The sequence below is a fragment of the Eubalaena glacialis genome, chromosome 4, assembly GCF_028564815.1.
Source record: "Eubalaena glacialis isolate mEubGla1 chromosome 4, mEubGla1.1.hap2.+ XY, whole genome shotgun sequence".
Lineage (NCBI taxonomy): Eukaryota > Metazoa > Chordata > Mammalia > Artiodactyla > Balaenidae > Eubalaena > Eubalaena glacialis.
Window position 1 is genome coordinate 84,416,583 of NC_083719.1, and position 19,940 is coordinate 84,436,522.

Sequence of the window (19,940 nt, forward strand, 5' to 3'; positions counted from 1 at the left end):
GGTATCTGTCCCCAGTGGCTAAGGTTGGTTCAGTGGGTTGTGTAGGTTTCCTGGTGGAGGGAACTAGTGCCTGTGTTCTGGTGGATGAGGCTGGATGTTGTCTTTCTGGTGGGTTCGTCCACGTCTGGTGGTGTGTTTTGGGGTGTCTGTGGCCTTATTATGATTTTAGGCAGCCTCTCTGTTAATGGATGGGGCTGTGTTCCTCTCTTGCTAGTTGTTTGGCATAGGGTGTCCAGCACTGTAGCTTGCTGGTCGTTGAGTGAAGCTGGGTCTTGATGTTGAGATGGAGATCTGTGAGAGATTTTCGCCGTTTGGTATTACGTGGAGCTGGGAGGTCTCTTGTGGACCAGTGTCCTGAAGTTGGCTCTCCCACCTCAGAGGCACAGCCCTGATGCCTGGCTGGAGCACCAAGAGCCTTTCATCCACACGGCTCAGAATAAAAGGGAGAAAAAATGGAAAGAAAGAAAAAAAGAGGATAAAATAAAATAAAATAAAGCAATTATAATAAAAAATAAGAAAAAAAATTATTAAGAGTAAATTTATTAAGAAAAAAAATTTTTTTTTAATTTTTAAAAATAGATTTATTAATTTTTTATACTAAAAATAAGAAAAAAATTATTTAGAAAAAATTTATTAAGAAAAAAAATTTTTTAATTTTTTAAAATAAAAAATATGAAAAAACTTATTAAAAATTTTTTTTAAAAATAGAAAATAAGGAAAAAATTATTAAGAAAACATTTATTAGGGAAAAAAAAATTTTAAGCCAAAAAAAAAAAAAAAAAAAACGGACGGACCTAACCCTAGGACTAACGGTGAGAGCAAAGCTATACAGACAAAATCTCACCCAGAAGCATACACATCTACACTCACAAAAAAAAGGAAAAGGGGAAAAGTTAATATATCCTGCTCCCAAAGTCCATCTCCTAAATTTGGGATGATTCGTTGTCTATTCAGGTATTCAACAGATGCAGGCACATCGAGTTGTTTGCGGAGCTTTAATCCGCTGCTTCTGAGGCTGCTGGGAGAGATTTCCCTTTCTCTTCTTTGTTCCTACAGCTCCCGGGGTTCAGCTTTGGATTTGGACCCGCCTCTGCATGTAGGTCCCCTGAGGGCGTCTGTTCCCCGCCCAGACAGAACGGGGTTAAAGGAGCAGCTGATTCGGGGGCTCTGGCTCAGTCAGGCCGGGGGGAGGGAGCGGTACGGAGGAGGCGGGGCGAGCCTGCGGCGGCAGAAGCTGGCATGACGTTGCAGCAGCCTGAGGCGCGCCGTGCGCTCTCCCGGGGAAGTTGTCCCCGGATTACGGGAGCCTGGCCGTGGCAGGCTGCACAGGCTCCCGGGAGGGGCGGTGTGGAGAATGACCTGTGCTCGCCCACAGGCTGTTTGGTGGCGGCAGCAGCAGCCTTAGCGTCTCATGCCCGTCTCTGGGGTCCGCGCTGATAGCCGCGGCTCACGCCCGTCTCTGGAGTTCGTTTAAGTGGCGCTCTGAATCCCCTCTCCTTGCACGCCGCGAAACAAAGAGGCAAGAAAAAGTCTCCTGCCTCTTCGGCAGCTGCAGACTTTTTCTCGTGCACCCTCCCGGCTAGTTGTGGTGCGCTAGACCCTTCAGGCTGTGTTCACGCAGCCAACCCCAGTCCTCTCCCTGCGATCCGACCGAAGCCCGCGCCTCAGCTCCCAGCCCCCGCCCGCCCCGGCGGGTGAGCAGACAAGCCTCTCGGGCTGGTGAATGCTGCTCGGCGCCGAGCCTCTGTGCAGGAATCTCTCCGTTTTTCCCTCTGCGTCCCTGTTGCTGTGGGATCCGCGCTGATAGCCGCGGCTCGCGCCCGTCTCTGGAGCACGTTTAGGCGGCGCTCTGAATCCCCTCTCCTTGCGCGCCGCGAAACAAAGAGGCAAGAAAAATTCTCTTGCCTCTTTGGCAGCTGCAGTCTTTTTCCCGGACTCCCTCCCGGCTAGCACCGAAGCCCGAGCCCCAGCTCCCAGGCCCCGCCCGCCCCGGCGGCTGAGCAGACAAGCCTCTCGGGCTGGTGAGTGCTGGTCGGCACCGCTCCTCTGTGCGGGAATCTCCGCTTTGCCCTCCGCACCAATGTGGCTGCGCTCTCCTCCGTGGCTCTGAAGCTTCCCCCCTCTGCTACCCGCAGTCTCTGCCCACGAAGGGGCTTCCTAGTGTGTGGAAACCTTTCCTCCTTCACAGCTCCCTCCCACTGGTGCAGGTCCCGTCCCTATTCTTTTGTCTCTGTTATTTCTTTTTTCTTTTGCCCTACCCAAGTACGTGGGGATTTTCTTGCCTTTTGGGAGGTCTGACGTCTTCTGCCAGCGTTCAGTGGGTGTTCTGTAGGAGCAGTTCCACGTGTAGATGTATTTCTCATGTATCTGTGGGGAGGAAGGTGATCTCCGCGTCTTACTCTTCCGCCATCTTGCCCCTCTCGGCTTTTTTTTAAGGTTAGGCAAATTGTTGTTTCTTGTAAAATCTGCGGTCAAGTACATAGCCAAGGGAAAGTGCCTTAAAAATGGAACTTTATCAAGTTTGGCCTGTGGTAATCTATGTTTTAAATTACAGCACATCTCATTCCAAATCAGTATAATGAATTGATTTGTAAATGTTTCAGGCAGGACTGCTTTCTTTGGATTTTATCTACTGAATGTGCACTGCAGTTAAAGCATCTTTTTTTTTTTTTTAATGAATAGTCTGTGTTCTAGGCCTTTCATCAAGTTTAAACTGGGCTTAAAAGGCAGAAATGTATGGTTTTGTTTTTTTTGTTTGTTTTTTGTTTTTCCAAGTAATTTTATTAATCCAACAGTACAAAACTTTCCCCACCACATCTCTGCCACCCCCACTTCCTTCCAAAAAGCAGTGGAGCGAGAGGGAGAGAGGGACTGAGCAGACACGCCCCCCTGCAAGAGCCATCTTACCAAATGCAGAGAAGGGGGAGACCACAGAAATAGCAACAGATAAGAGAGGGGCACACAGAACCACAAACACAACACAAAGCTCAGCAGGCGGGGTGGGGGTGGGGCTGCCATCTCTGCTGTTCCACGGCAGGGAACACTGGAGGAGAGAGGCCCAGAGGCCGCTCCCTTCTTTCTCACAGCCTCAAAGGCTGCATGCTGCACCTGGGCAGGCGAAAGAGTTCTTCAGTATACCTTTGTCTTCTCTTCACACGCTAGGGTCCCAGGAGAAGTGGGGGCAGACCACCAGCTCCTCTCAGGGCCACACCCCAAGCCTGCCTTCCCCACCCCACTGAGGAATGTGTGCACGAGCTGTAAGGAAGAGACAGCAGCTGTGAGGGGCTCCTGATCAGGCCGCTGGCCCATCTCTGGCAGGCAGTGCTTACAAAATAAAATAGAAACAAAGCCCAGTGCAGGACCCTGGCTGAGAGGAATGAGAACAGCTAGATCACCAGGCCGGAGAAGATATAAAGAATAGCAGGGAAAGAGAGAAACAAAAAACATCCAGGCTCTGGATTGCATTTTAGTACCATGGCAATAAGGGTCCTGCCGCCTCCCCACCCACAGGCTGAGACAGGGATCCTTTCATCAGGAGAAAAAATGAGGTATAAGGGCTCTGTGCCTCTTCAAGCTTTCCTTCAATAAAGCCAGGAAAGCAGGGGAGTAAGGGCGCCAAAAGTTGAAGACCAGCGCTGCGACTAATGTGCAACAGATGGGGGGGCGTGTACAGCCAGAGTCCAGGCTTCCAGGACAGTCCAAACATCAAATATTCTGCTCTGTCAGACCACATATCCCAATTTTTAGCAAAAATATTGTCATTAGGGAAAAAGCACAAGCGAGTCTGAGAAAGGACCAGTGACTTTGGTATGAGGGAGATATGTCCTGACAGCATCTCTTACCTACTGTCTTGAAGCCCCAAATCACCAAGCCACGTGGCCATAGCCACATACTCTCCTGCTTCTTCAAGCTATTTGGTTGTCTGAGGGGGGAGGAGTTGGGTAGGTCTTGGAGGAGGCAAGGGGAAGGTAAGAAAAGGGGAAAATCTCCATTTATTCCCTAAAGCTGTTTCCCAGCACCCGTGAAAGGGCTACTGCAGAGATGAGAAGAGACCCCCAACTCCTCTGGCCAGAAACTTTTAATACTGGACTCCAAAAACTGAGGCTGGGGCTGGGGGGCTAGATAGGAGTGTTAGGCACAGGTGTTGGGGGCATCCATCATCTGCAGAGGGGACACCCCTGCCCTTCAGATCTTCCTCCAGCCTCTTTTTCTCTTGCAGCCACACCCCTAGGCCTCCAGAGACAGCCACCAAAAATGGCTGTGCTTGGCAGGGCTTTGGTTTCCTGGACCTCTGTAGATCTCAGCATGTAAGTTTCCAGAAAAGTGAGCAATCCAGGCTCTTCTGCCTGCCCGTCTCAGTTCCTTTTCTGCCCCCAGGAGCCATTGTGTTTCTGCCCCATGGGGATGGGAAGCCAGTGGAAACAAGGACCAAGAGCCAGACAGGAAAACACCCTGGAAGAGCAGGGAGGAACGTATGCACTTCCTGGGCACCTCGCCAGCATCACTCATCGTTAGCAGCCACCAGCTGCCCCATGCCCTCGCGGATGTAGACAGGCTGGATCTCCTTGGTCTTGAGGCAGAGATAGCAGGCCCAGACAGCAGAGGCCTCAGTGGTCAGCAGCCCATAGGCGCTCTCAGTCATGCCCGTGCACTCGCGGTGGAACCACTTCTGGCAGGAAGCCTCACACAGAATGGCATCTTGGTCGTCGTTCACCTCACTCCGACAGGCACCACATGGATACACCAGGCCTGGGGGAGGCTGGGGCCCTGAGCCCGCACTTGTCTTGCCAGGGGATGCCAGGCTATTGGCATCCGGGGTGCCCCCACCCCGCCCACTGCTGTTTGGGGGAAAACTGGGCTGATTTCCATTAACAGCAGCAGCTGGGGAGCCTGAATGGGGCTCCTGGGGAAAAGCAGTGGGAGCAGGTGCATTTAAGGGCTTCCCCCCATCCTCACCACCAGGGCCAGGAAAGACAGGGTCTGGACCAGGGAAGGGACCTGTGTTGGGGGGCGAGCTGGGGAGCCCCTGACCAGGTCTCTGGAGAGGAGAAGGGCCAAAAAGTGCCCCTGGCTGGGCAAAGCGTTGGGGGAGAGAAGGGGGGCCCAGCTCCCCTCTGGGAGGCTGTCCCATGGTGGGTGAGATCGTGGGGCCACATCCCCCCCACGGGGCCTGGCATCATCTGCCTACCAGGCGGGCTGAAGTTTTGACCCAGAGGCTGGTTGAAGGGTTGGCTGGGAAAGTTCATGTTGCCTGGGGGAGGGTAGCCAGGGCCCTGGGAGGGGGCATGTTGAAAGCAGGGCCCATGGGGTTGGGAGGGAAAGGGGGCACTGTTGACAAGAAGCTGGGGGCTTCCTCCACCCCCAGTGCCACAGCCTGGGGGTACCTGGCCTGCCATGCATCCCGGTACACGGAAGCCCCCAAAGGGGACAGGACTGCCCAGGAATGGAGGGGCTGCGCCCCCCACCTTAGGAGCTCCGAAGTCATCCTCAAAAGGGTCGGATGCAACCAGGTGATCCACCATGGGAGTCCGGGGTGGCGCAAACACCGTCAGATGTGAGTATGCAGGGCCCTGAGTATTTGCTTTCCTTCGCTTCTTTTCTGGGCTCTTTATTTGCAGGCCGGCCTTGCCCTGCTTCCTCCCGGCGCTGGGTGGCTCAGGGGGCGGTGCGGGGCTGCCACCTCCCTCCAGCTTGGCCGGTGGGGGCGGCGCCGAGGCGGCCATGGAGTGGGGGACGGACGCGCCCTGGGGTTGCACCCTGGCCCGGAACGGGAGACGGGGGCGACGCAGGCCCCTGCGCGGCAGCAAGCCGGAGGTGCGGCGAGGCGGGGGCCGCGAGCCCAGGCGCCAACTGCGCGCTCGCCCAGCCTCGCCGCTCGCCCAGCCTCGCGGCCCGCAGAAATGTATTTTAAGGCAAAATTATGCACATGCACATTCCTTCTTAGTCTTATAAATATTGAAGCTTTTTTTTTTCTCTTTTGGTGAGAAATAGAAGAGACAATAAAGCTGAATGCCCTGTACTTTAGTTCCATTCCTTAGTATATTTTATTTCTGGAAAAAAAATTGAACTTACTGCCCTCAAATGCATTAATTGCCTGAATACACAGTAAAATCCTTTATTTTTATAGCTATGGTTATATTTAAATTCTGGTATATAGGAAAGAGTAAAAAGGAACAAGGTAGTGGTTTAAATTTTGAGAAATCTGGAAATACTTGAGTAAATATATAAGTGGAAAGAGCTGTAGGGAAAGATCAATTCAGCTAACATTTACTGAGCACATATTATAGTGCCTTCTATGTGCCAGGCACTGGGTTAGTCACTTTATGGGTATCTTTCAGTTTCCCAACAATCCTGCAAGGTGTTTATCCCTCATTTACATAAAAGGAAACTGCAAAATTAAGTGATTGAGCCTAGGATTAAAACACAGTTTTCCATAATGATGTTTTGGACTCCAAAAGCATCATGTTGCTTCAGCACCTACTATTTTTCAGGTACTGGGGATGTAAAAATGAATCAAGGGAATTGCCTGGTGGTCCAGCGGTTGGGACTCCGTGCTTTCCCTGCCAAGGGCCTGGGTTCAGTCCCTGGTCGGGGAACTAGGATACCACAGGCTGCAAGGTGTGGCCAAAAAAAAAAAGAAAAAAAAATGAATCAAGTCAGTTCCTGCCTTCAAGGAATTCATATGGTGGTCAGTTGGGAGAGAGAGCCATTCAAACAAATATTTCATATTACCATATGATAAATCCCAATGTATAATGATGTTCTACAGTAAGAGAGAGAATTATTTCTTATTTATTTATTTTATTGAAGTATAGTTGACTTACAATGTTATTAGTTTCAGGTGTACAGCAAAGTGATTCAGTTACATATGTATATTCTTTGTCATATTCTTTTCCATTATAGGTTATTACAAGATATTGAATATAGTTCCCTGTGCTATACAGTAGGACCTTGTTGTTTATCTATTCTGTATATAGTAGTTTTTATCTGCGAATTCCAAACTCCTAATTTATCCCTCCCCTCCTTTTCCCCTTTGATAACCATAAGTTTGTTTTCTATGTCTGTGCATCTATTTCTGTTTTGTAAATAAGTTCATTAGTATCATATTTTAGATTCCACATATAAGCGATACTGTATGATATTTGTCATTCTCTCTCTGACTTAACTTCACTTGGTGTGCTAATTTCTAGGCCCATCCATGTTGCTGTAAGTGGCATTGTTTCATTCTTTTTTTGTGGCTGATATATTCCATTGTATATATGTACCACATCTTTTTTATTCATTCATCTGTTGATGCACATTTAGGTTGCTTTCACGTCTTGGCTCTTGTAAATATTGCTGCTATGAACATTAGGGTGTGTGTATCTTTTCGAATTAGAATTTTAAGAGAGGGAATTATTTCTGATAAAGGGAGCTAAATGTGTAATCACTGAAATGTGAAAAGGTATAAGGCTGAAGAAGAGTAGTGTCCTGTGGCTGATTTTGAAGGGCCTGGAATTTTATGTTAAGTAGTTTAGGACATCTGGGTTACTCTGCTTTCAAACAGCCCTTATTATTGGTTTCCTAAATGGTTGTTGATGCTAGTGGATTTAATTGTTTTATATCTTTGAATATACAATTAAATTATCAGACTTTTGTAGGACAGGATACATTTGAACACAAGTATTTGCAATACCCATTAACAAAGCATATTGTTTTTTAATTTTTTAATTTTTAAAAATAAAAAAAAAATAAATTTATTTATTTATTTATTTTTGGCTGCATTGGGTCTTCATTGCTGCGCATGGGCTTTCTCTTGTTGCGGCGAGCAGGGGCTACTCTTCGTTGCGGTGTGCGGGCTTCTCATTGCAGTGGCTTCTCTTGTTGCGGAGCACGGGCTCTAGGTGTGTGGGCTTCAGTAGTTGTGGCACTCAGCCTCAGTAGTTGTGGCTCTCGGGGTCTAGAGCGCAGGCTCAGTAGTTGTGGCACACGGGCTTAGTTGCTCCGCGGCATGTGGGATCTTCCCGGAGCAGGGCTCAAACCCCTGTCCCCTGCATTGGCAGGTGGATTCTTAACCACTGTGCCACCAGGGAAGTCCAACAAAGCATACTGTTTTTTTAAAAAGATAGACATAACTGTAAAGTAGATTCCAATTGTCAATGACTGTCATTATGAAAGAGTGCATACAAGAGGAGGTGTTGGTAGTGTTCACTTGGCAATTTCATATTTTGCAGTGTTTATGAAATATGGACAGTATATTTTAGACAACATACATGGTTTCATTGTCAGAGAGATGATGTGGGTTTTTAGATTCGTTGAAAGTATATTTGTAGGTAAAGAATATTTTTACAGCTGGCAATAACTTTAATGTTCTGAAGTATATATTTGCTGTCAGCACATCTGATACAGTGATTGAATTACATAGGAAACCTACAGATTGATATCTTGCAGGCATTGGTGATCTTTGTAAGTGCTATTATTTACTGTGAGAGATAAGTGCATTTTTCAGATGGACCACCCAAAATTTTATTTTTAAACTTCATTTGTAATTTGGGAATTGATAGAAACTTTAAATATTTGGAGCATCATCCTATATGATATCTGACTTTAGCTTGGTGAAATTGTATTTTCTGTCCCCTCAACTGTTATTCAGTTATGGGATTTCTTGCACTTTGGGTTAGTACTCTTCTGTGCCCTTAATAACAGTAGTTGTATTTTGAAACCAAAATTATTGATTTATAGATACATGTATAGGTTCTGACGTATTTTTCTGACAAAAATATGAATATATTATAAGTTAGGAATTTAAAACCTATAGTACTCAAGTTATACTTCAAGTTGAAAGTATCTTAAAATGTGTAGCTGTCACCCTGGAAAGAAAAAAATATATGGTAATGCAACAGTTCTTCTCATAAACACTTTAAAGAGTAGTTCCTCTGCCATATGTACAGTTTGAACAGTTGTTTCTTTTTTTTACCACAAAGCAGGTATCTTTATCATTGGCAGCAGCATGAATTCAGAAATAAAGCTTGCCATTAAAGCTTTACACATTTTTCCTAAATGTTTTCTAAACATGAAACTATAACTAACAGAAAGAAGGAGATTTTAAGTCAGGAAAGGAACAAGCAGTCTTTGTTTTTATTATGGTTATTAAATTAAATATAATAGAATGGTAACATTTGATCCTTAGGTATTTTTTAAAGATCTCTAGGTTAAAGGAATTTAATGTTTCCAAGACAACACGAGCCAATTGAGTTATAAAGTGTATGTGCATGTGTGTGTGTGTGTTGTGTGTTTATGTGTGTGTGTATGTGTGTGTTACGTGTGTTTATCTTGCTATTCCAACTCCATAATGAAGGACAGCCACATTTATGCTGTTATTTTTAGGATATTGTACTAAGTTAGAAGTCATATCCATGCTTTATATAAACAGGCCCAAACAGATTCTAAGTTGATTTCATCATGTCAGTATCAGAAAATAAGAACTGTGATACCTAATGATGGCATTACTATTGAATTGCTTTGTGCCTAGGAGGCAGAATCTTAAATTCTTATTAGCTTGCTACTATGTCAGACATAATTGGAAAGTATGGAGTGTTTCTAATTATTATCCTGGTAACCTCAACTCTATATACTTCTGTTTTCTCAACAGTGTGAAGAAGTGTGAGCTTCAATTAATATTTGGGATTATGAAATTACAGATTTAAAGGTGGAAAGTGTGTAAATGTCATTATTCTAATAAAAATTCAAATTTACAAGATAAAGAAACCATTGAATAGCCTTGAATAAATTGCTCCCAATAAAGCAAATCCTAAAATGACCATAAGAGGGTGCAAAGGCATTGTAGAAATGAAAAAACCCAGTTCCTAGAATGAGAAGCCACTGAGAGAAATGTATCTTTGTGACCACAAAATATGTAACGTTTCAGAAAACATCCAAAGCTTCGAGAGCATTTCAATGAACATGACATGAGTTTATGTTCATTTGAATATAATCTTTTCTTGATTTCTTCTGAATGAACAAGTTGTCACTATGTTGGTTCTTGAAAAACTTAAATAGGATCAAATCAGTAAAGCAGTGTTAAAAGTGGGATGTAATTACAGTTGCTGCTGTTTAAACTGAATCTAGGGTTTTTTAAATCATAAATTACCATTTTAGACAAATCTAGATCCTAAGTTTTATACTTTATCTGTGAAGATGGACTTCTGATTGGAGAGAGGTATCTGTAAAGATGGACTTCTGATTGAAGAGAGGAAATTAATTCGTAGAATAAGAGGCTTTGGAAAAATTTGAGAAAGAAAGACAAAAATGCCATTAAATGTCTTCTAAATACAAAACACAAAGTTTCCGTTTATTAATTTGGGTCTTAGAATTATTTTGTTTTAGATGATGTAATTTCATGGAACATCTGTAGGCAGACTCTAATGAATCATTTGGTCTTTTGCATACTTTTTTCTTTTAATATTATGTATTTATTTATTTATTTATTTATTTATTTATTTATTTATTTTTATGGCTGCGTCGGGTCTTAGTTGTGGCATGCGGGATCTTTGTTGAGCCATGCGGGATCTTTTTGTTGCGGTATTGGGGCTTCTCTCTAGTTGTGGCGTGTGAGTTTTCTCTTCTCTGGTTGTGGCGTGCAGGCCCCAGAGCACGTGGGCTCTGTAGTTTGTGGCACGTGGGCCCTCTAGTTGAGGCGCGTGAGCTCAGTAGTTGTGGCGTGTGGGTTTAGTTGCCCTGCAGCATGTGGGATCTTAGTTCCCTGACCAGGGATCGAACCTGCGTCCCCTGCATTCGAAGGTGGATTCTTTACCACTGGACCACCAGGGAAGTCCCTGGTCCTTTGCACATTTTAAGAAATAAACTCAATGAAACAAAAGAACTTACCTAAAAGTAACTTTAAATATTAATAGATTAATTGACAGAGGAACAAGGAAGGTGCCTCTTACAGAGCAGTTGTTTTCATAAAGTTTCCTTGCATGGTCTTAGTTGGACATTTAGATGAGATCAAAATTTTTTCAAAATAATCTTTTATTTTGTGACAGCCTTAGAAGAAATTGAGAACTGTATTCCCTATTAATTGTAAGTGAGAGGAAATAAAAATAAATGATTTGGACATTAGTTTTAAGGCTATATCTGAAAGAACTGCTTTAGAAGTAATCTCTTTGGTGATTTCATGTTAGCTTTTCAAAATAAAATCAACTTTTGAAATGAAATCTCAGAGGAGATGTTGAGTCAGTGGAAATATTTTTTGTTGTAGGATGTCATTTACTAACAGATGCCCCAAAGCTCACAGAATTCCTCATTTTTTCACCATAAGAAGCTTAGAGCCACAGGAGGCCCCTAAAATTTGCCCTTTTCCTGTCTTTACAGTGACCATCTTCCACAAGAGCTGAATTAAGGGAAAGTCTAGTAATATGGTTCTTTACATTGCTGCGTATTTAGGAATCAGGTTCTTGGAATTTGCTCATCTAGGTAGGTATCTAGATTATAGCCCTACATATCTAATAGCAGCAATATTTCTGTTTATACCTCTGAAAATTTTTATTACAGGCAAACTGTTATAAAGAATTCTTGGGGTGATAAAGTAACAATCACTGAATATCATAGATTTATGTATGAATGTTTAGAAATTATCATTGAGATTCTGGGCATAATCCAGCTCATACTCCAGCCTTCTAGTTTCTAGTTGAGATGGGGAAGGTGGTAATTTAAAAGAAGAAAATTAATACTCTTGCTGAACTCTAAAAACTGCATTTCAACAGTGATTGGGAAGATCTATTAAGATTTATACCAATCTCAAGAATTAACAAAAGATAAATAAACCTCAACTGTATAAATAAAATAAGCCAGGAGGATTATAGAACCAGGCAATTATACTTTGAATAAAAAAGAAAACAAAGATATGTTAATCCAGATTTCATACCTGAAGGAGAGAGAGGTCTGAGCATACTGTGAGGGGCAGTAACTAGTCATTTCAAAAAGACCAAAAGTATAGAGGAAACAAGATTTTAGCTGTAGTGCATTTATTCAACATCCAGTTACTATGTACCAGGCATTGGTCATCTTGTTGCTATTTTAAGACCTATCGGTTCTTAGTACCTGGAATTCTAAAGAGAACGTATCTTTCCCTTAGATTCTTTGTTTACTCAGAAGACATCCGATATCCTAGTACTTTTAATAAACATTCTAATCACCTTGCAGTAATTTCTGGACACTACAGGCTTGGGTATAACTCAGTTATGAAAGGCAGTTATGTCTTCTAATTTATTGTTGATATTGGGTCTTCTGTGCTTCATTACGCTAAATTGCTATTCTTCATAGTAGTCAATTTTGTAGCTCAACTGGACAGAATTGGTGCTACTTTGACATTTAATGTCAGGGTGGCAGAGAGTTATGTTTAAAAAAGAGAAATTACCACATTGGAAATAAAGAGTGTTTAAAAGGAATTGTTTTATCAATATATTATTAGTATAGCTAATGTTTTTTGTTTTGTTTTTATTCCTCACTCATAATGCACTAGGGACAGCAAAGGTTTTTTAATTCATTCCTCAACGTTAGGTAAGGACTCCATGCCATCCTTCAAAGACAGTTTAATATTTATCTTCTTCAAAGTTCTCAAGGGAAGGAAAATCTATTTGCTACCTTGATGATACATCTTAGTGTGTAGAAACATTCGTACATTTGTACAAGAAAGAATGAAGAAAATTCCAGTTTGACATAAAATTCGTCATTTACAGTGGGTTACTCTGAGAATGAGGGGAGTGCACATTTCTTTTCTTATGGAGAAGATGAGTGACCTCTCACAGCCTTAACTTTGCTCTGTGTTCTGAAATCATCTTGATCCTGTGAATGTTGAATGAAAGGAGATCAAGAATAGCTGTCAGGCAGTGTGTGTAATTTTGGGAAAATGAGAGGTTGAGGGAAACTCCTGAATATTCTCTACTTCTTCCACTTTTTTTTTTTTTAAATTCATAGCTTTCATTTTGACTTTCCTCTGGTTACATCTGTTTCTCCCAGCTCATTTTCTCACAAGCTCCTGTCAATGAACACAAGCTTAGGTCATGACAAGTCATGACATTCGGGTGCAGAACTCTCTGAGACTCTGTGACAGACAGGAGAAGATTAAAAAAAAAAAAAAAGCTGACAAAGTGAATGAGGCTGGGTAGGCCTAAAATCTGAAGTGTTTATCTCAACCCTAACTTGGAAGCTGATGCCCTGGTGTCAGGATGGACAGGTAGTGGGTGAAGAGTTTCTATTTTGAAGAAGCATAGAAAATATACTCCTGGCCCTGTGTGTAACATTAAGGGCCAGTTCTGTTTGATCTCAGGGATAGTCTATGTTCCCCTGGCCACACACCATAGTTTAGAACTTTAAAGAAAACAAGAAGAAGTAACCAAAGCAGAAGTTATATTTTAATAAGATGATAATTTTGGACTGTTCTCTCCAGAGATGGTCTATTCAAAAGTTTTGTGGATGTGATGCTATTTTAATGAAAGTAGCATGAGAAATGCGTCATATTACTACATAATCAAGCTGTGATAATGTTTCCATTGGATATTGCATCAGTGTTCTGTGATCTGGTCCAATTCCAGATGAAATTTAAGATGTTGACTACAGACCATAAAGTCCAAAATTACTTGGATCTTGGTTACTTTATTCTCCACTAATGTGATACATAATAATTTAGACTTCTGGGCATTCTTGCTGAAGGTTTTCAGACTACATTGATGAGAATTGGAGAATAAAACTTGTTTTAGATGCATGAATCCTTGCTTTGGAAATTATCTTTTTTGGTGGAGGAAGGGACAGGGTGAACTTAAAAATACTGTAAACAACATCTATTGATATTGGACTTCCCTTGAGAAAGGAAGTTTTATTTCAAAATCTTAAATATTTAAATTATTTAAAATAACCGATTGCTTTTAAATCCCAAATATTGTTTTGCATGTATAACCTTATAAACGTACAAACGTACAAATCTTACATGTACACTTAAGTTAATTTTATGTTATAAAATAATGCAATTCTGGCTTAGCGCTAGAGGTGTGTTATAGATTAAATGTTTGTGTCCCCTCAAAATTCATGTGTTGATGCCCTAGCTCTGAATGTGATTGTATTTGGAGGTGGGGCCTTTGGGAAGTAATTATGTTTAGATGAGGTCATGAGGGTGGAGTCCTCATGATGGCATTAGTGTCCTATAAGAGGAAGAGAGACCAGAGCTCTTTCTCTGTCTTTGCCATGTGAGAACTCAGTGAGAAGGCAGCCTTCTACAAGCCAGAAAGAGAGCTCTCACCAGGAATCAAATTTGTCAGAAACTTGATTTTTGACTTCTCAGCCTCCAGAACTTTAAGGAATAAATGTCTGTTATTTAAGCCACCCAATTTATGGTATTTTGTTATAGCAACCTGAGTTGACTAAGACAGGATGGGAATATCAAAATGATTCTAAGATGTAAAATATTACTCCATTACCTTCTTTATGCAATGTACTGTTGAACCTTCTAGCTATGTTTAATAAATCTCTTCCTGCTTTGGACCCATCCTGTTAGCTTCAAAAAGTATCCATCCCTCAAAATTTGTACTTTGGAATTTTGCCTATTTTCCATTACACAGCCCAAAATTTATAAGTCATTTATTGGTAAATCCCCCTCCCTTTTTACACATATTCAAATCATCACCAATTCTCATACCAATTTTTAAATATATATTGATTCTGACCTTTTAATTCATATCTACCCTAGTCCAATCTGCCACCGTCTCTTGACTTGATGATTGCAGAATTCTCCTAACTGGATCCCTACTTCCACTCTAGCTCTACTCCATTTTATTCACAGTGGTCAGCAGCATCTTTTTTTTTTTTTTTAATTGATGGGTTTATTTTTTAAAGCACTTTTAGGTTTATAAAAAAATTGAGTGGAAATTACAGAGTTCCCATACAGTTTGCTGGCCCCACCAGTTTCCCCTATTATTGACATCCTGCTTTCTTGTGCTATACTTGTTATAATTGATGAGCCATAATTGATACATTATTGTTAACTAAAATCCATAGTTCATATTAGGGTTCACTCTTTGTTTTGTACTTTCATTGGTTTTTACCAGTGTACAAAGACATGTATCCACCATTAGTGTATCATACAGAATAGTTTCACTGCCCTAAAAATCCTCTCTACTATGCTGATTTATCCCTCTCTTCCCTTACCCTCTGGCAACCACTGATCTCACATACTTCCCTATACAAATCTGAGAATGAAAGTCTAATATTTTAACACAATGTTTTATAATTTATACTATTAATATCAGAATTAATTTGTTTTTATTATAAACTCCTAGAGAGTTGGTGTTTTTTTCTTTTTTTAAAAGATGAAACCATTTTGAGGATTTGAAGAAAACTAAGGACCCTCACCTTATATTCACTGCCATCTACCCTGTCACATAAATAAAATTTCACTGGTTTATGGGCACTCTGAAGCTATGCTAAGGACTGCTGTCCTAAAGAGAGAACAATTTCTGTGTAGTTGTTTGTACCACATGGAAAAAAGTACTAACTACATTTCTTTCAATATTAACTAAAATTTGTGCAAAACCTAAAAATTTACACCGTCCTCCTGTCTGGGGAAAATGGTTGCAAAAAACAGAATTCACTTTTAGAACAAATTTGATGAATGTGTTTTTTCTCTAATGTGTTGGGATTTTTCTACTAGAGGTTTGAGATTTTAAGATTGCCCAAACACTCATAGGTTGTAAAAAGTAGTTCTCATTCTGTGTTTGTGAAAGCCATTTCAATCTGTGCTGTTTCTCATTTACAGTTTTTTTAGTCTTTTTCAGTCCCACTGTTCTAATTCCTTTAACCTTTTCAGTTTTTCTTATAAATTATTTCTTCTCTGAATATGAGATTATGTTTCTAAAAAGAATAATATTTACCACTTAGATACCTGAATTCATGGAAATAATAGGACTGTGGACCTAAGAAAACCCTTCTATGATAATGCTAATTTCTTCTCTTGCTTGCCTCTCTCCTCACCATGACCCCAACTAGCTCCACAGCAGATTGGTGGGAGGTCTACAGTTCCACTGCCCCTCCCATAGCTATGGTCCACTTTCTGGAATTTGCAAAGGAGGCCTGAGGGCTCCATGGACTTATGGATTTTGGCATAGCCTCCTAGTTCTGTGTGTTGCTGATGAGTCAATCCCCCCAGACAGGCTTAAGAGAAGGAAGCCCAGGGAGCTCAGGTTCCTTGCTGGTAAGACAATTACTCTTCGATGCACCTCATCACTTCAACTACCCAAGACAGTAATCTCCCCAAAATGCTATATTTAGAACTGCTTACCCTTCTGGAAAAAAGCATCAGGACAAGTTACATTACGCTTTACACTCCTGTTTATCAAAGTCACCTTCAGAAGCCCCAGAATCTCAGTTCATAGGTTATCATCGGGCTTGTGCTCCATAGCCTGAAAAATACCCTAATTTGACCACATCATTTGCTTCCACCCCATATTCTACACTCTTTCATTGTGCCCTTACAGTTTATCATCAAAATCTAAAATCCTTGGTATCTTCAACTCTCTCCTCATCATTACCTTCACTTCGCTCTTTTTCTTTAACTGAATCCTGGTCATCTATGAGGATATTGATTCTCTTCTAGTTCTCTCTACTGGTGGCTATTTTTATATCTCATATTCCACATGTAATGGAGCTTGGGGATGAGATAGGTGTCCTCATTCTGTTTCATTGTCCCTTCTAGACCACTCTATCTCCTTCTTTCCTCCAAAATACAAGACCCTCTGAAATACATCCCTTCTTGGTAATGTACAAACCTCCCCCCGCATTCATTGAGGATATGAGCATCCAGATCATTTTCTTCATTCTTGGTGACTTCAGCATCCATGTGGGTGATCACACTCAACACCTCTGAGCTCCTTGACCTCACTTTCCCTGACCACACTATAATCCATGTCCTATTCTAGTCTTTGTCATTACCAATGACTTCATGCGTTCCACTCTTTGAACAGCTGTATCAGTTTTCTTTTGCTGCCATAATGATCTTCGTGGTTTAAACAACACATTTGTTTTATCTTATAGTTCTGGAGATAAGAGGTCTAAAGTGGGTCTTACAGGCTAAAACCAAGGTATCAGCAGAACAGTATTCCTTATGGAGGCTCTAGGGGAGAAGATGTTTTCTCATCTCTTTCAGCTTCTAGAGGCCACCTACTTTCCTTCCTTCCTCTTCAGAGCCAGAAACATAGCATCTTCATATCTCTTTCTGACTTTGACCATCTGTTTCTATCATCACATCTCCTTTCTCTGTCTCTGATTCTTCTGCCTTCCCCTTATAAGGGCCCTTGTGATCCCCACTTTAAGATCTTTAACTTAATCACATCTACAAAGTCCCTTTTGCCATATGAGATAACATATTCACAGGTTCAGGGGATTAGGATGTGGACATCTTTAATGGGCCATTGTTCTCTACTAAGTCAACTATCTTATATTTCTAAGTCACTTACTGATTCCCTGTCTCAAACGTTACTTGATTACATTTGGATCTAATCCATTTACTGTACTACTTATTCATTGCCCATAACTGTCTTAATGGACTCAGTTTTCTCCTTATCCAATTTATATTCTATGATCCTTCTTTTTTTTTTTTTTTTTTTTTTTTTTTTACAATTAATCCCTTCCAGACACTCTCAACACTTCTCCTCCCATCCTCCTTCCCCACCCCTGCTCTCTGTAGTATTCATCAGGCTCTGTCCCTGGTTAAACCCAACCAACTCTCTGCCTACCTACTTTGCACCTGCACCTGAGCAGCAGAATGTGACTGGAGAAAACCAAATGTTCAGGAAGATCTTTCTTATTCCTATCCTTCTGTTTCCTTCCATGTAGAGGGGCTTTAATAACATACCTGTCCTGTCTCTATCCTCTCATTCACTCTGAGCTAAAGGAGATGTGACTTTATTTACTTGGGTGATTGAAAAGGAAAATTGGGAGCATATACCTTGTCCTCTGGCTGCCTGCAGGAAGTATGAGTTCCCTCTGCTTTGTGCTATGCTGCCGTGAGAGGGGTCTGACGCTGTGGGGGATCCTGCAGTTTCCCAACACTGACTATAACTGGGCTGGCAGGTCTACCTAACTGTAGATTTTAATATTAGGTAGTCCTCTTTCCCACAGATATCAGACACATTGTCCAAATTCAGTGTTATCAACAAGAAAAGGGTGACGTTTGGTTTCTTATTTGCCTTTTCCTTATCTTTTTTCTCAAGTGAAGTAGAACTTGAGCGTATTATTTACTGAGTGCCCCCAAACTCTGACCATCATACCAAAAGTAGCCCCCTTTCACTCTGTTTCTTTGCCCTGCTTTGTTTTCTTCATAATCATTACCAATACCTGATATAATGTATTTATTTATTTGCTCTGTTTCGTCTTCTAAATGAGGGTAAGCCATTTGTTTAAGCTATGTTCCCAGTGCTGGGAACAGCAGTGCTTGTCTCACAATGTATTTTTATTGAATGATTATTAAAGGAAAAGATGTAAGAACATTTTAAGTATCATATGAAGATTCAGTTTAGACACTTGTAATTTTATTTTGCTTTATTACAAATATGCCAACTCTCAGTTATCCAGGGTAGAGTTAATTGACTTGGAGATTAAACATGGTAAAAAGTAATAATAGTTCATATGTTAAAAAATTAAAATAATTAAAAATTCTGGCATATAGCAAAAAAACTTCTGTTTATCAGAAAGAGTCTATTTTCAATGGAAGCATGTAATAACTTACATCTATCATATACATCAAACAAGTATCAAATTGTATCTACTTGGGAACATTTTTCCTTCTTGTCAATCAGAAGTGTACAATAGAAATTTGGAATCCAAGCAAAAAAGCAGAATGGTTAAAGAAATCATAAAATAGAGAAAAGGGTAACATTTCTTCTTTACAGCATGTTACTGGGGAACAAGCAAATTTTTGTTTGAAAAAAATTTTCATTTGCATTCTGAGTTCAAGTGGATCGAAAAAGTTAAAGCATGATAAGATATCCTCTTTTGAAAGCCAGGATGAAACTTGGTTCCATTAGCAATGGTTAGAGAAATGCTGCTAAATAAGAAAAAAAGTTTATTTGAAGCTGTGTAACAGATATCTCTATCCCTCTTTCCTGATAATAGACTCAGGTTTTTCTTTCAAGAGTTTTCCCTCTCCTACTTGCAGTCCACGTGATTCAGATGGGCCTGATTGCTCTTCTAGCTTTACAGGGTGTCACAAGCATCAAGTCTGAATGATTGGTGTATTCCATATCCCTGGCTACAGTCACTGGTTCAGGGATGAGCTCATAACCCAAGCTGACTTGGTCAATATTAATGCTAGGACTTCAGTGGGAACTTTTGGAACAAAGTATGCATTTTAGCTGGGGTTGATCGGCTTGGTAGAATATAAAACCGTGGCTGCGAGTGGCTTTCTTGCTAGAGGCAGGTTAACTCAATGAAAATCAATTCTACAAAAACTAATTTTCTGAAATTAAATTTCCCAAATGAAAATTCACTGTATGACAAATCTACCAATTTATCAAATTCTTATATCTTTTAACTACTTAGAAAGATTACTACGATTTATACTTGGGAATGCTTTTAAAAGCTTTTGAAGATTCTTCGTTTTTATTTTTCTTTATATGAACATTTTAAATGTTATAGTTGGTGAATTCTGAGGATCATAGGGTTATTCATTTTTTGTAAAATATATATATATATTCATATTTAGAAAACAATATTTTATCATCAAAACCCAATAGCATTTCATGTGAATTTTTTCAATTTCTGTTTACTTAACATGTTTTTAATGTTATTTTTTGTATCAACATTTTAACACTGTTAAGATTTTTCTGCCAATTTTCCATGTGGCATTTAAACCTTAGCTTATTTCTAAAAAATGGTAGTAAAATAATATTTGGTGTGATTTTCCTCTTGCTTTC

The 19,940-nt window shown here is 41.0% G+C and overlaps 1 long non-coding RNA gene and 1 pseudogene across 1 annotated transcript in view; one reads left to right on the plus strand and one right to left on the minus strand.

Moving 5' to 3' along the window:
* Positions 1-19,940, plus strand: part of LOC133089852 (uncharacterized) — a 355,571-nt gene that overhangs the window by 22,215 nt on the left and 313,416 nt on the right. The window lies entirely within an intron of this gene.
* On the minus strand, positions 4,502-5,723 carry LOC133089521 (pygopus homolog 2-like; annotated as a pseudogene).